The 14,119-nt window shown below is 39.8% G+C and overlaps 1 protein-coding gene across 2 annotated transcripts in view; it reads left to right on the plus strand.

Annotated features, from left to right (window-relative positions):
* Window positions 1-7,758: 7,758 nt before the first annotated feature.
* Window positions 7,759-14,119, plus strand: part of PELI1 (pellino E3 ubiquitin protein ligase 1) — a 55,943-nt gene continuing 49,582 nt past the window's right edge. For both annotated transcript variants that reach the window (XM_086326346.1, XM_086326348.1), the window contains exon 1: window positions 7,759-8,083. The gene's annotated coding sequence lies outside the window, so the exon portion shown is untranslated. The remainder of the gene's footprint in view (window positions 8,084-14,119) is intronic.

Below are 14,119 nucleotides of genomic sequence, written 5' to 3' on the forward strand. Positions count from 1 at the left end.
CAAATTTAAATATGTTTACCCAGAACCTTCTCCCCACCCTCCCCTGGCCTCCTAAGACTTTCTATTCTACTACTCAAGACTGTAATATTTAAAAGTCAACATGTTTCTTTAAAAAAAAAAAAAGGTTTTATTTATTTGGTTGTGTTGCTCTTAGTTGCAGCATGTGGGATCTAGTTTCCTGAACAGGGATCAAACCCCAGGCCCCCTATGTTGGGAGCATGGAATCTTAACCGCTGAACCACTTTGAACACTGAAGAAGTGAAGTGAAGTCGCTCAGTCATGTCTCACTCTTTGCGACTCCATGGACTGTAGCCTACCAGGCTTCTCTGTCCATGGGATTTTCCAGAGTACTGGAGTGGGTTGCTATTTCCTTCTCCAGGGGATCTTCCCCACCAAGGGATTGAACCCAGGTCTCCCACATTGCAGGCAGACGCTTCACCCTCTGAACCACCAGGGAAGACACTCTGAACACTAATGAAATGGTATTTTAGAAAGACAGATGTGTTCTTAAAAGTTTGGGATATGGCTAAGTGTTTAAAGTAGTTTTCTAAAAGAATGAAAAATGAGTTTCTACATCATGGCAGACAGCTAACTGGAGCCACCTTTTCTGATACAAATACATAGACATTCTACATAAGTATAACAGAAGCAAAATATGAAATACATAGCTGAGCTTGAGAGAAATAAAGAGGAATTCCTGCTGCCAGAAAAAACAAAACAAAACAAAACCGTTGTGCCAGGGAAAGGGGGACTCAAAGTCAGAGACCTGCTATTTCATTTTTCCCCATCTTTTCTAGAGTATCAGTTATACTGAAATGTCCTTGCTTATCTGATAAGCACCTACTCATTTATCAGGACTCAACCCAACTACCACCTCTTCTTTGAAGTGTTTTCTGACTGCATTCTCAGAGAAATTATTCCCTATAGATAGTCTCACTATTTCCTAAACATCCTTCTAAAAAAGTGCCTATAAAATCTCATTGCACTTATCTATACACTTGATTATAAGCTTTTTGAGGGTTGATAAAATGCTAATTAATCTTTGTGTCCATAGCCTGGCACCATAGTAGATGCTCAATAAATACGTGGTGAAAGAATAAATGCATGAAATTTGAGGTATGAAGATATCAATACAAGTAATTATTCCATGATTAAATAAATTAATAGGGATGGAAACACAATCTAAATCTTCCCTTCATGAGTTTTCCACTCCTTTCATTATTCAGTAATTTTTACAGTCCCAAAGTAACTGCTGGCATACATGTTGGTTGGACTAATACTAATATATAGACTGCATTCTTTGATGTACAAACATACTCCTTTAAAACATTAAAATCTTAACTAGCTTGTCTTTGACATTTTCCACATATATCTAAAATGTCAGAACCAACATTTGGGGCCTACAAATCTTTTGAGTGAAAGCCCAGGCCTTCAAATTGTGTGTCATTCATGGGTTTAAAATAGGAACATGTTCCATGTTGACTATGAGCTATTTGGAGATTTTTGAGGACATTAGAAGAGAATAATTTTATTTGGGGGAGAAATGTTAGAAGGTAGGAGTTTTGAGAGAGAATTTATTTATTACATGAATATTGAAATGAACACACATACATGCACACACACACATATGTTATTACTCTCAAATCCAAGAACCTCAGCAAGAGTTAAATATGCAGTCTAGGGTTTTCCTGATCCTAAAGGGAAGTCTGCCTAAATTTTTAGAAACAAAAAATAACTTTTAGTGTACGTGAACTAACAGTATGTAATCATTTATCAGTATAAAATATGAGAAATTTGGATTAAACATAAAAAGATATATTCATTTGCAGGAAATGAAAAATTTCCAATGTAAGGAGAAATACAAGCTTGTAATATTTCAAGTCATAAGAAAAGCTGAGTGTGTCTAATTTCCTCTGCATCATTTACTAGTAAATTAGGTTTATTGCACGATGTTTTAGAGACAGGTGCCAATAATGTGATTTTTCCTTATGTTCAAATCCTAAATACCATTTTTATATTTGCCTGGGGGAGAGTAGAAACATAGTTTTAGCTGACTTTCATATAGTCATAAGGTAGAGGAAATATTGAAATTTACTAAGCAATTTCCCAAGATGAAAAACTTTTTAGAATTCAAGGGATCCCAGTAATATAACTTATTAGTCCCTTGTATATGCTTAGTGGCTCAGTCGTGTCCAGCTCTTTGTGACCCCATGGACTATTGCCCACCAGGCTCCTCTGTCTATGGGATTCTTCTGGCAAGAATACTGGAGTGGGTAGCCTATTCCTTCTCCAGGGGATCCTCCCAATCCCAAGAATTGAACCAGGTCTCCTGCATTGCAGGTGGATTCTTTACCAGCTGAGCTACCAGGGAAGCCCTATTAGTTTCTTAGGATTCACTAAAATGACTAGATACATGAATATAACAAATTTGGAACTGTAGATTTTCAACCAAAGGATAGCTGCTTTGGTCAAGGAAATGTAGGTATTAGACTAGATAATTGGACCAAGTAGGTGGCAATTGGAGGTGAACACATCTTCCGTGACTCAACTGTCCTCTACTCAAAGGACTTCAGATTTTGAAGAACACAATAGAACTGTGGTGGGTAAATTTCAAAAAGAGATTCAGAGATTTTGACATATAAATGAATGCCACCTCGATTTTCTACATCTGGCATTGGAGCACAGACCCCACATGGGTCTAAGAGGTGGTACATCTACCTTGTTATTGCGGCTCTGTTTCAAAGTAACAGATATTTACTGAGCATTTACTGTATTCCAAGGACTACGCTAAGCAATTTACATGTATCTTTTCCTTCAAGAATAAACTGATTGAATTGATAGTAATAAGTGATACTCATACAAGAGATGAACTGTCCTTGGAATTCTAGTGACAAATACATGACCCCAAAACATATGTTGAAGTTATTGGCCATGCGGCCAAATTCTGAGCAATATGTGGGTCTGCCTGATTCTGGGAAACACACTTTACTTGATGAAATTACTTTAGGCTTGTGGCTGTTCTGATTAGCTTCAGCTGTACATAGCGCAGACTACAAAAAACTATGCCTTTAAAGAAAACAGAAGTTTATTTCTCTCACTTAAAAGAAGTCAAGAGGTGGAAAGTCCAGAGCTGCATGTCTTTTCCATGGTCCTTAGGGACACAGATTTCATTTATATTTTTGTTTTTATTAGCTATACTGTTATTATTTATTACCTGCTTACTATTGGCTTATTAGCTATACCTGGTTTTTTTTTTTTAATGGCTGTTCTAAGGTTTAGAATATGCAGTTTTAATTTATAAATAAATTCAAATAAATTGTGGTGGTTGTTTTGGCTTGTCTCACATCAGATTTGGAGAAGGAAATGGCAACCCACTCCAGTATTCTTGCCTGGAGAATCCCATGGACAGAGGAGCCTGGCAGGCCATGGTCCATAGGGTCACAGAGAGTTGGACACGACTGAAGCGCTAAGCACACACCTTCAATAATAGTATAACACTTTACATATGATGTAAATTCTAACAATGTAATTCCATTTCCTGCTTCCACCCTTTGAATTCAAATAGTTATTGTGGTCAAGCATTTTACTTCCATATATGTTATGTTATGTTATATAAATTTTGCTTTAGTCTATTATCTTTTAAAATTTATTTAAGTGAAGGGAAAAATCTTTTATACTAACGCATATAGTTTCCATTTATGACACTTTTCATTCTTCAGTATAAATCCAAGTTTCTATATAGTACTATTTTTCTATGCCAAAGCATTTGCTTTAACATTTTTTATAATGCAGTTCTGCTGGCAACATTCTCTCAGCATTTGTTTTCTTTAGGCTTCATTTATGAAAGATATCTTCTCTAAATATAGGATTCTATGTGACAGACTTTTTTCTTTCAGCACTTTAAAAACACCCTTTCATTGTCTTCTGACTTGCATAGTTTTTAATTAGAAGTTTACTGAAATTTTTTTTTTCTATACATAATCTTTTATCCCCCACTGGCTGCTTTTAATATTTTCTTATCACAGGTTTTCAACAATTTAATGGTGTCTTTTGCAGTGGTTTTTGTGAGTACGTGGGAATGTGTGTGTCTATCCTGCTGAGGGCTCACTGAGCTTCTTGTCTCATAATTTTCATCAAATACAAAAATAATATCAGCTATATTACTTCAAATAATTTTTCTATCACCCTTCTCATCCTCCTCTCATCTATATACATGTATATTAGAATACTTGATATTATCCCACAGATCATTGAGATTCTCTGTTTTACTTTTCTTAATTGTTGTTTCTCTAGAAATTCCATTTTTATACCTTTAATTTCTCTGTATCAGCATATAAAACATATTTGCAATAATTGTTTTAATATTTTGACTGCTAATTCTGCCATCTCTGTAATTTCTAGATTTGTTTATTGACTGACTTTTTTCCTGCTTATAGATTACGTTTTCCTACTTTGTATGTCTTAGTGTTCTCGCTAGTTCCCAGGCATCTTAAGTGCAGATGTTCCCAGCACTTAAAAAGTAGGCAAGAAGAGCATGAAGCTGCCTTTATGCTATTATTGGCTCTGAGACTCCTGGATGCTATTAGTGACTTCTTTTCTGCTGTGCATTCTCTGCCTGGCCTCTCTCCCTGGAAATGGATCTCATCCACTCCTAAAATTTCAGTTACCATCTATATGATGGTATACTCCAATTTGATCTTCTACTGTCCAGATATCTCTTCAGGGCAGTAGAATCATGTATATAACTGCCCACTCCACTTCTCCACCTAGATTCAGAGCCATCTCAAACTCAGTATACCCCAAATGAAACTCATCAAATTCCCCCTCAAAAGCTGCTCAGTGTCTTATATTCCCTAACTCAATGAATGGCATCACTTGCTCATAGTCATACAAGCCAAACATCTGGGAGTTATTATCCTTTTCCTTCCATGTAGTAGGTGTTGTGGTTCTCCCCTTCTCAGCCTCCATTCTTCTTTTTCTAGGTTATCACCTCAATTTTCACTGGGATATCCACACTTTCTCATCACAGCTTTGGATCTAGAGGCAGGATATATTTCTCTATCCTAAGATAACTAGACTTATGCATCCCCTGGTCACCATGAATCAATTGGTGAGACTTCTAAGAAAGGAGTTTTCTCTCCTTTCTAAAAGAGTTTTAGAAAGAGTTTACAAAAATGACTTCCTAATCTTCTCTTTTTGGACCTAGATGGTGAAACTCAAAGCCACAAGAATTGTTGGCAACTATAAAGCCAACCCTGCTGCTGCTGCGTCACTTCAGTCATGTCCGACTCTGTGCGACTCCATAGATGGCAGCCCACCAGGCTCCCCCATCCCTGGGATTACTGGAGTGGGATGCCATTTCCTTCTCCAATGTATGAAAGTGAAAAGTGAAAATGAAGTCGCTCAGTTGTGTCCGACTCTTAGCGACCCCATGGACTGCAGCCCGCCAGGCTCCTCCGTCCATGGGACTTTCCAGGCAAGAGTACTGGAGTGGGGTGCTGTTACTAAGGAAGAGCAATGAAACAAGAAAGAAGCATGTCCTTAATGACATCACTGACCTGTTGAATCATTCAGCCCTGTAGCCCATCTTTTCACTGGACTTCATATTTAGACAAGTGAATGTTGGTTTATTGGTTAAGCTAGTTAGAGTTGGGATTTTTGCTGCTTGCAATCCAAAGCATCATAACTGATAACTTTTCTTCATCCTTCACTCCCTATCACAGGTAATTTACTCACTAGGTTCTAGTAATTCTTTTACTTAAATAGTGTCTGATTTCCCTCAGTTCTGTCTCCTGCCACTGCCAGTGCCAGTTCAGGCTCTCATCTTTTTTTAAATGAATAAAATGCATTTATAAAATGTACATCTTACTAAAATTTGCTTCCAATCCTGGCACAACTTTCCATCGCTTCTAGAAAAGCCTGCATTCTTTGCATATTATACGAGATTCGTCACAATCTGTCTCCTTTACCTTTTCCTCTCTTCTCTAGCCATTCTCTTTAACCCCATCTACCACCAGCAATGATGAATTCTTTACTGGACCAAAATATTCTTTGATCTCACACTTCTAGCATTTTACTCTTGCTGCCCTAACCCTAGCCCTAACCCTGCCCACAATGCTCTCACTTACTTCTCCCTTTTCCTTCCTCCACCAAAGAACACAGACACACTGACTCCGAGTCATCCTCAAGTTTAAATGTTCTTTGAAGCATTTCCTGACCTTATCTGAGTCTGGGGTAGGTGTGTACCAAATCATCTGGTAAACTTTTCTACTAAGGTATTTATTGCAGTTTGTTTATTTACCTGGCTCTTCCTCTGCACAGTAAGCACTTTGAAAACAATAAATATTTCTTTTACACTCCTGCATCTCTATTTCTGGGAACTGAAGAAGTACCTGAGACATACTATACTCAATAACTGTTTTTTGAATATTAATTATGGGGTCTGCAAACACAAGGATCCTTGACCTTGAAACTCTCTACCTGAAAACCGCAGCTTTTCCTGTGTTTCTGATTTCTAAACATTAGTCCTTTTCTTCCAGAGTATGGGGTTCTAGGTAGGCAGAGAAGGAAAACAAAAGATCTTGGGACAGGTTGCCTTTAGTTCTCTGGAATCCAGTAACATGTCCTGCCTTGCACCGACCTCCTCCACCATCTCTTCACACCTGGCTGTCCCACATGGGCGTAGACTTAGCTGACCAGCCCAAAAGCATACTCAGACCTTGGTTCAGTCTTCTCTTATTGCCAAATGAAAGTTGGTCAATGTACATACAGCAAACAATTTTCAACTATCCACTTGTCTTTTGAACTTCTACTTCATAAAATTTGTATTTCTTGAAAATTGTAGGCCTTAAAATTTAAGAAATTTTTTAACATGGATGAAGTAAGATACAGTGATCTTAACCTTGAGCTTTACCTTTGCTGGCCTTAAAGTTGGATGTGACTGCGTAAAGAAATGATGGGAATCTGACAGTGGTGATGTTCCTAACCCTTTTATAACCTAATTAATTAAGATATCGGAAGCAACTGGTGGCTCAGATGGTAAAGAATCTGCAATGCAGAAGCCCTGGATTCCACCTCTGGGTCAGGAAGATCCCCTGGAGAAGGGACAGGCTACCCAATCCAGTATTCTTGCCTGGAGAATCCCAAGGAGCCTGAAGGGGCTACAGTCCTTGGGGTCACAAGGACTCCGACATGACTGAATGACTAACACCTTTCTACAAGTCTTAGGTTAAAAAACAAACAAACAAAGAACCTTAAATTTAAGGCAGAGAGGATACATTTGCGGGAGGGGAGGTAAATGGGTATTTGTGATCCTGAATTTATGGGATAAAATTAAGCAGCAGGGAAGACCAAGGAGATATGGTGAGGAAGTCAGATTTCACTGGGCACTTGGCGTGATGAGGCTAGAAGCTGGGGGTGGAGCGAAGTAGAAGGACTAGCCAAAAGTGGGATCCCTAACAGTACCATAATACAAGGAGGCCCTTGTTCAGTCAGCAGCCTCGCTTAACACGTTCCCTTCCTTAGTGTGTCGGTGACCATAGTAACAGTAGGGCCGAGCCTCCCTTCCGAGCATGCGCAGTGCAGAGCGAACGCAGACGCGTCCTCAACAACAATGTACATCTTTTTTCTTGAGGAGAACTACAACTCCCAAGAGACCGCTCGGCGTCGGCGCACCGCCTCCCGCTGTGGCCCTGCCCTGTCCCCTCCCTCCAGTCCCGCCCTCCCGGTAGTCCCCTCCCCTCCCTCCGAGCGTGGGTCAGAGACCCAGAGGCGGTGGAACCGTCGGGGGGCGCCGCCGCCGCCGCCGCCTCCAGCAGCAGCACCAGCCTCGCCGCGCGTTCGGATTTGCCTCGAGCCCTCCCGGAGCGCATCACAAGGCGGATCCGTGGCTATTCCTCCGCCCGCGGCTTCTCCAGCGTTCGGCTCCGCGGCCAACTTCCCCTCGCTGGGCTCGGCCGGCTGGCGAGCAAGGCGGCGGCGGAACGCCGGGCTGTCTGCTCGCGCTGCCCGCGCACGCACACTTCTCCCTCCTCGCTCCGGGTCTCGGGGCCGTGCTGGGATTCCGGCCACCAGCAATTGTCCGGTGAGTGTGGCCGCAGGAGGGGTCGTGGCGGGGCCGCCGAGGGGTGCGGGCCAGGCAGGCGCGCAACTTCCTCAGCGGCTTACCCGGGCGGCCGGTCGGCGGGCTCTCCCCGCCCGCCTGCGCGCCCCCGCGCCGGAGGCGGCCGGGAGCGGAGTTTGCGGCGCCGGCATCCCGCGCCCTCGCAGGAGGAAGCGCCTTTGTCAGGAGCCTGCCCGGCGCGCCCTCCCCCTCTGCCTGGGAGCGGGCGCGAGGGTGGCCAAGTCCGAGCCCCGCGCCCGGCGCAGGGTCGCCAGCTGCCGGAGGGGAGCTCCGCGGGGGCTGGGAGCGAGACCGAAACCAAAGGGAAACAAAAGGGGTGATGGGCTTTTCTTTTGTTTGTGCGAAACTGATAACTTCTTTTTCCTTTCCTTACATAACACGGACTTCCAAGTTAGTCATTCTTTTTATTATGATTATTGTCATCATCTCTGCGTGTCCCTTGCGTTTCCTTTCATCTTTGGATCTCAGAGCACTTAAAAACATTAATTAATTACACCTCCGGGGCCCCGACGAAACAAGTTAATAAGCCCGTTTCTGTAAGTGGGTAAACTGAGGTTCAGAAGAGCTCTCTAATTGAAGGATACGCTTGCTCCTCCAGCGCACCTGGTGTCTGAAGACCTGAAAGCATTTATGAGTAAGAACTCGTTCTCCAGTGCCCCGTGGAAAAGTTAAAGATGTTCCTTTTACTTACAGGCTAACTAAAGTCTAAAAGAGGTCGAGGTACTTGTTAGGTAGTTCAAACAATAACTCTTCTTACATAGTATTTGCATTTTAAAACCTCAAAAGTCAATTGAAAAATGCCCGGAGTGGGGAAAATACTGTGATCATAAACTCACCTCACCCATCTACTTTTATTTTTTGTACATGTAGGTTTCTTACAAGGCAGACGAGCAGGGATGGGGGTGGGAGGACAGAGACTTTTTAACGTAGGCTTCACAGATTTTAATCACTGCACACAAGGAAATGTGTCTTGGTTTTAATAGCACCAACAGCCTTCCCATCGTTTAGTCATCAGATAATTGAGTGAGCGCTTTATCCATAAGGTGCTGGTTGTGCTAAGAACTGAAGGTTTAAATATACGAAAAGGTCATCTATTTGTTTTGGTTCAAAGACGATGTACTTCTCTTAGTCTGCAGAATGTTATTTTGTTTTCATAGCAGCTGATCTTTTGTTTAAGAACTGGCTTTGTCTTTTTCTACATTGTGTATGTGTTACCTTCATAATTGAGCAGAAAAGTTAGTGTTTTTGTTGTTATTTACTTTGCATAGTAGTGTGAATTTAAATTGTTGAATTGTGGAGAAGGTTCAGTTTCTCCAGTTATTGTTTCAATTTATGGCGTTTTCTTTGTAACTAACAAAGAGAAAATGTTTTCTCAGAGTGATCAGATTTATAGCTTTCAAAACATTGTCCTTCTTGTACAAATACAGCATACAAATTCCTTATGTTTTTCACTTGCACCAACAACCTCTTGTGGAGGAAGATAATTCTGAGGACAAGTTTATTTTGGTAGTTGACCCAAACTAGAAGGTACTGCAAATTTAAATCAAGCATCATTTCTGAGGTGAATAATGATCAGAACTGTAGTAACAAGACTTTTTCTTATCTGTAACTCTTTTCAATTTAATTTTGTGTTTTATAGTTGCCCCTAGATTTTAGATTCTGGTGATTCCATCAGAAAAGGGAAAGATGTTCTTATTTTGATATTTTCCCCCAGTCTTCTAACCTGTTCTCTTCCTGTAGTATCTTGAAAGAGATCTTGACTTTAAAACAAACAGTTGGAAAATAGAACAGTTAAGTGTATGGAAAGATGCATGTAGTGTAGTGGTTATAATACTAAATCTAATAAATTTAAGACTTTGAAAGAGAAAACTGTCACCTAGATTTTTATTAATAATACCAAAGTGCTGTCGTATAATAGTGGTATTTATTGACTTTAAAAAAGAAAAAGAGATCCTGGGAATTGTCTCTTTGTGGAAGATTTGGGGGCAGGGAGAAATCTGTGCTCTCCTTAATATTTTCATTGAAGTGACCTTACAGTTGGTTAAGTTGAACTTTTTCTGCAGCATTTACAACCCAGATTTACCAAAGGCATTTATTTGTACTTTAAGAAAGCTACTAACACAATGTCTGCTCAGTCACTGGAGTCCAAAGGCAGAAGTTAGTGTTGACTGTCAAAAGCCTGGCATTGCAGGTTTTCCTAGTTTCTTTGGAACCCCTTAAAGGAAATGACTGAAAAAGTACAGGGCAGGGAACTGAGTCTAGTATGCTAACTGCTGCTGAGCCAAGTTTCAAGGGGAGGCGTAAATGTGCTTCCATCCGTCTTTGTTTCAGCTTCCTTTCAGGTTGTCAAAATGTCACTTCTATATGAAGAGTTCTGTGAATTCAGAATATGCCTTATTGTGGTTGTCCAGTAGGTCAGATGATAAGGACTGTAGTAGTCATGCTCTGTGAAGAACTGTTTACAGACAGAAGCTTCTGTAGCTAAAAAGAGATTTTAATCTGGACGAGTTTGAAAACTAACATTCTCACATAATATGCCTTAATCATGGCACATCAGTAGAGACCTTTTCTCATATTTATTGAATCAGGAAAACTTATATGGATTATTTTGTTACATCTGTTGTAATTGTATATATGAAAACATAATGACAAGCACATGATGGCACTGAGAGGTGGTGCTAGAAGTTTCTTTGGAAAAATCATGCTGTTCCATGAAGTTGCATTTGTGTCTTTTAATTGAGGAGAATAAAAAAATTTAAAAGCCAGTAGAAAGAAGAAAGAAAATCGGTAGAATGAAGGAAACCCGATGAAGATATTTTTAAAGAGTACAATAATACAGATTCCCGGCAACAGTATGTAAGGGACAAAATTCTAGCTGAAGTCAGTAAACAGTGAATTCCACTTAGCACTTTCTGTTTATAGATCACTAGCCTTGTTTTCCAGATTCTCTCTAAATATATCACATAGGAAATGTAAATAGAAATCATTCCTTCAAGGGATTTGAGTTGTTGGGAGGTTTTGTTTTTTTTTTTACACACATGGTAAGGGGGGTTTATTGTTTTTCTTTGTTAGAGTTCGACCTCTGTTAGAGAACAGTTTCCCCCAGACTAATGTGTAGGAACCTCAGTGCAAGAAATACTGGACACTGAAAGAACTAGATATAATTTCAGGTTGTACCACTAGCTTTTATATATATATATATATATATATATATATATATATATTCTCTCAAAAGAGCAATTCTAATAATTGTTCCTTCCAGAGGTTGAAAATAATTGCACGTAGTAAGTCTTACATAGTTTTTGTTTTTGCTGAATGAATTTGCAAGATAAAGAGAAAGCACAAGATTTCTTGAGTCAAAGAATTTATTTCATTTTGAATAGAGGTAACTAATTGAAACATGAACATCTGATTGAAGCCCTTCAATTAGCATAGCTTTCTTCAGAAATAAACTCAAAGGGAAAGAGCTTTATCAGGTACTTTAAAAGAACTGAATTGCAAATGAGTCTAGGAAGACCTGGTTATTTTTTTCAGAATGTTGTACATGTTTTAGATATTTTGCTACGATAAACTCCATTTCAGAGAAATAGAGTTCTACAATTACTCCTTATATCACCCCCGTAATACTTTTTTACACTTCAAAATACCATTTACAGAAAATAGAATATGTTGCTGGTGCCTATGAGAAAATCCTGACATTTGTCATCCCCCAGTTAATCATGACCATCCATGTAGTTAAAAAAAAAGTTTTTAATTGAATACACATGTAATTTACTTCCTTCCTTCCTTTTTGAGGTGTTTATTGCTGATCTTTTATTTTATAATGTACCTCTCGGGATGTTGCTACTTCTAAAAGTATGTAGTACCCCCCGCTTAGTTTCCCACCATGTTCTGCAGTTTTTCCTATTAATTTTTTGGCTACAATTTGCTTTTCCCTCTAAATTGTCTAAAATGAGCTAAGAAATATTGAAACATACTTGACAAGAAATACAGTCAGTAATTTATTATGCTAAGCTTCAGCTAAATTTCAAAATACAGGGTTCATTGAATCTATTTTGGAAATAAGAAATTTACTTACTTTAAAGGTGGCGGATATAGCTAGTAGATTTCAACTTGGGTACCAAATCTGATTGCCTGGTGGTACTGCCTAGAGTGCCATGTAGAAAACATGGAGTCCTGGTTCAGGCTCAGCAGGGCAGAGTGCTGTGATTAGCAATTTCTGCTGTGCACTTTTGGCATGAATGCCAAACATTCATTTAGTGTTTTTTGAATGCCTTTTATGTGTCAGGCATTGGTCTAAATGCTAATAGCACACAAACTAAAATCTCTGCCTTACGGTGTTTACATTTTAGTAGGGACACAGAATAAAATAAGTAAAATATTTTGTGTTTTAATGACAAATGACCTGGATTCTTTTAAGAAATAAATAGCAAGAAATCAGAGAGGGAGGGGTAATATAACTTTAAAAGCAACTCAAGGGTCATATCCATCAAATGCATTGTATGGTCCTTAGATCCTGCTTTGAGCAAACTAACTGTAAAAGACATTGATAAAAAATTTGGGAAATTTGGACATTGGGATATTTAATAAAAAGGAATTGTTTTTAGGGTATAATGTATTGAACATGTAATGTAGTTTTAAAACAAGAGCCTTACCTTTTGGAGATATATACTTATGAATTAAAATATGATATCCAAAGTTTTTACTTTAAAATAATTGGAAGGGGAGAGGAGCATAGATGAAACAGTATTGGCCACGTATTGAAAGTTGTTGAAACTGGATAATGGATACATGAGATTTCTTACTTTCTACTTCTGTGTATGTTTGAAAATTTCTGTAATTAACAGTTTTACACACACACACACACACACACACACACACACACACAGCAGAAAGGGAGAAGAGGGGATATATGGGATGGGAGTGTGGAGGTAGTAATTATCTGAGTAAAAACCTGAAGGAGTTGAGAGCAAAAAGCCTCGGAGCTAACTTTGGGGCAGGACATTCCAGGTGGAGGGAAGAGCAATTATAGTGACCCTGAGGTTGAAGTTTGATTGGAACGCAAGAAATGACAAGAAAATCAGTGTGTCTGGGTTAGAGTGAGAGAGAATAGCAGGGGATAGTCAGAAATACGGGGCTTCTCAGGTGGCACTAGTGGTAAAGAACCCACCTGCCAATGCAGGAGACTTAAGAGACATGGTTTCAGTGCTTGGGTCAGGGAGATGCCCTGGAGGAGGGCATGGCAACCCATTTCAATATTCTTGGCTAGAGAATCCCATGGACAGAAGTGTCTGGTGGGCTATAGTCTTTAGGGTGGCAAAGAGTCAGGCACGACTGAAGCAACTTAGCAGCAGCAGCAGCAGTCAGAAATGTAAATGGAGGGTAGAGGAGACCAACTAGTATAGGACTTGGTTGTTCATCCTTCCTTTAGAGTAAGGATATTTATTTTATACACTTACCTAAAATATGTCTTTAGCCACCCTGGAAGCTCTGCACTTATTTGAACAATACTGCTGCTGCTAAGTCGCTTCAGTCATGTCCAACTCTGTGCGACCCTGTAGATGGCAGCCCACCAGGCTCCTCCGTCCCTGAGATTCTCCAGGCAAGAATATTGGAGTGGGTTGCCATTTCCTTCTCCAAAGTATGCATGCATGCTAAGTTGCTTCAGTCGTGTCTGACTCTGTGCAACCCCATAGATGGCAGCCCACCATGCTCCTCCGTCCACAGGACACTCTAGGCAAGAGTACTGGAGTACTGGAGTGGGTTGCCATTTCCTTCTCCATCAACAATACTAGCATTACTCAAATATTTTTGGAACTTTAAAAAAATTGCCTTCTAACCAGTTTAAGAGCTACACATGAAAATAGCTCATTACTTTCTATTTACTCCTTGTTTTTAAGGAAAAAGGGGGTATTAGCTACATGGTATCTCATTTTATTTATCAGATATGACTCAGAAAGGATTTTAACAGAAAGAAAATAGGAAATAACTTCAGGC

This window comes from Bos grunniens, chromosome 11 (assembly GCF_055505025.1).
Source record: "Bos grunniens cultivar Pamir isolate PY7600 chromosome 11, Bosgru_T2T1.0, whole genome shotgun sequence".
Classification (NCBI taxonomy): Eukaryota; Metazoa; Chordata; class Mammalia; order Artiodactyla; family Bovidae; genus Bos; species Bos grunniens.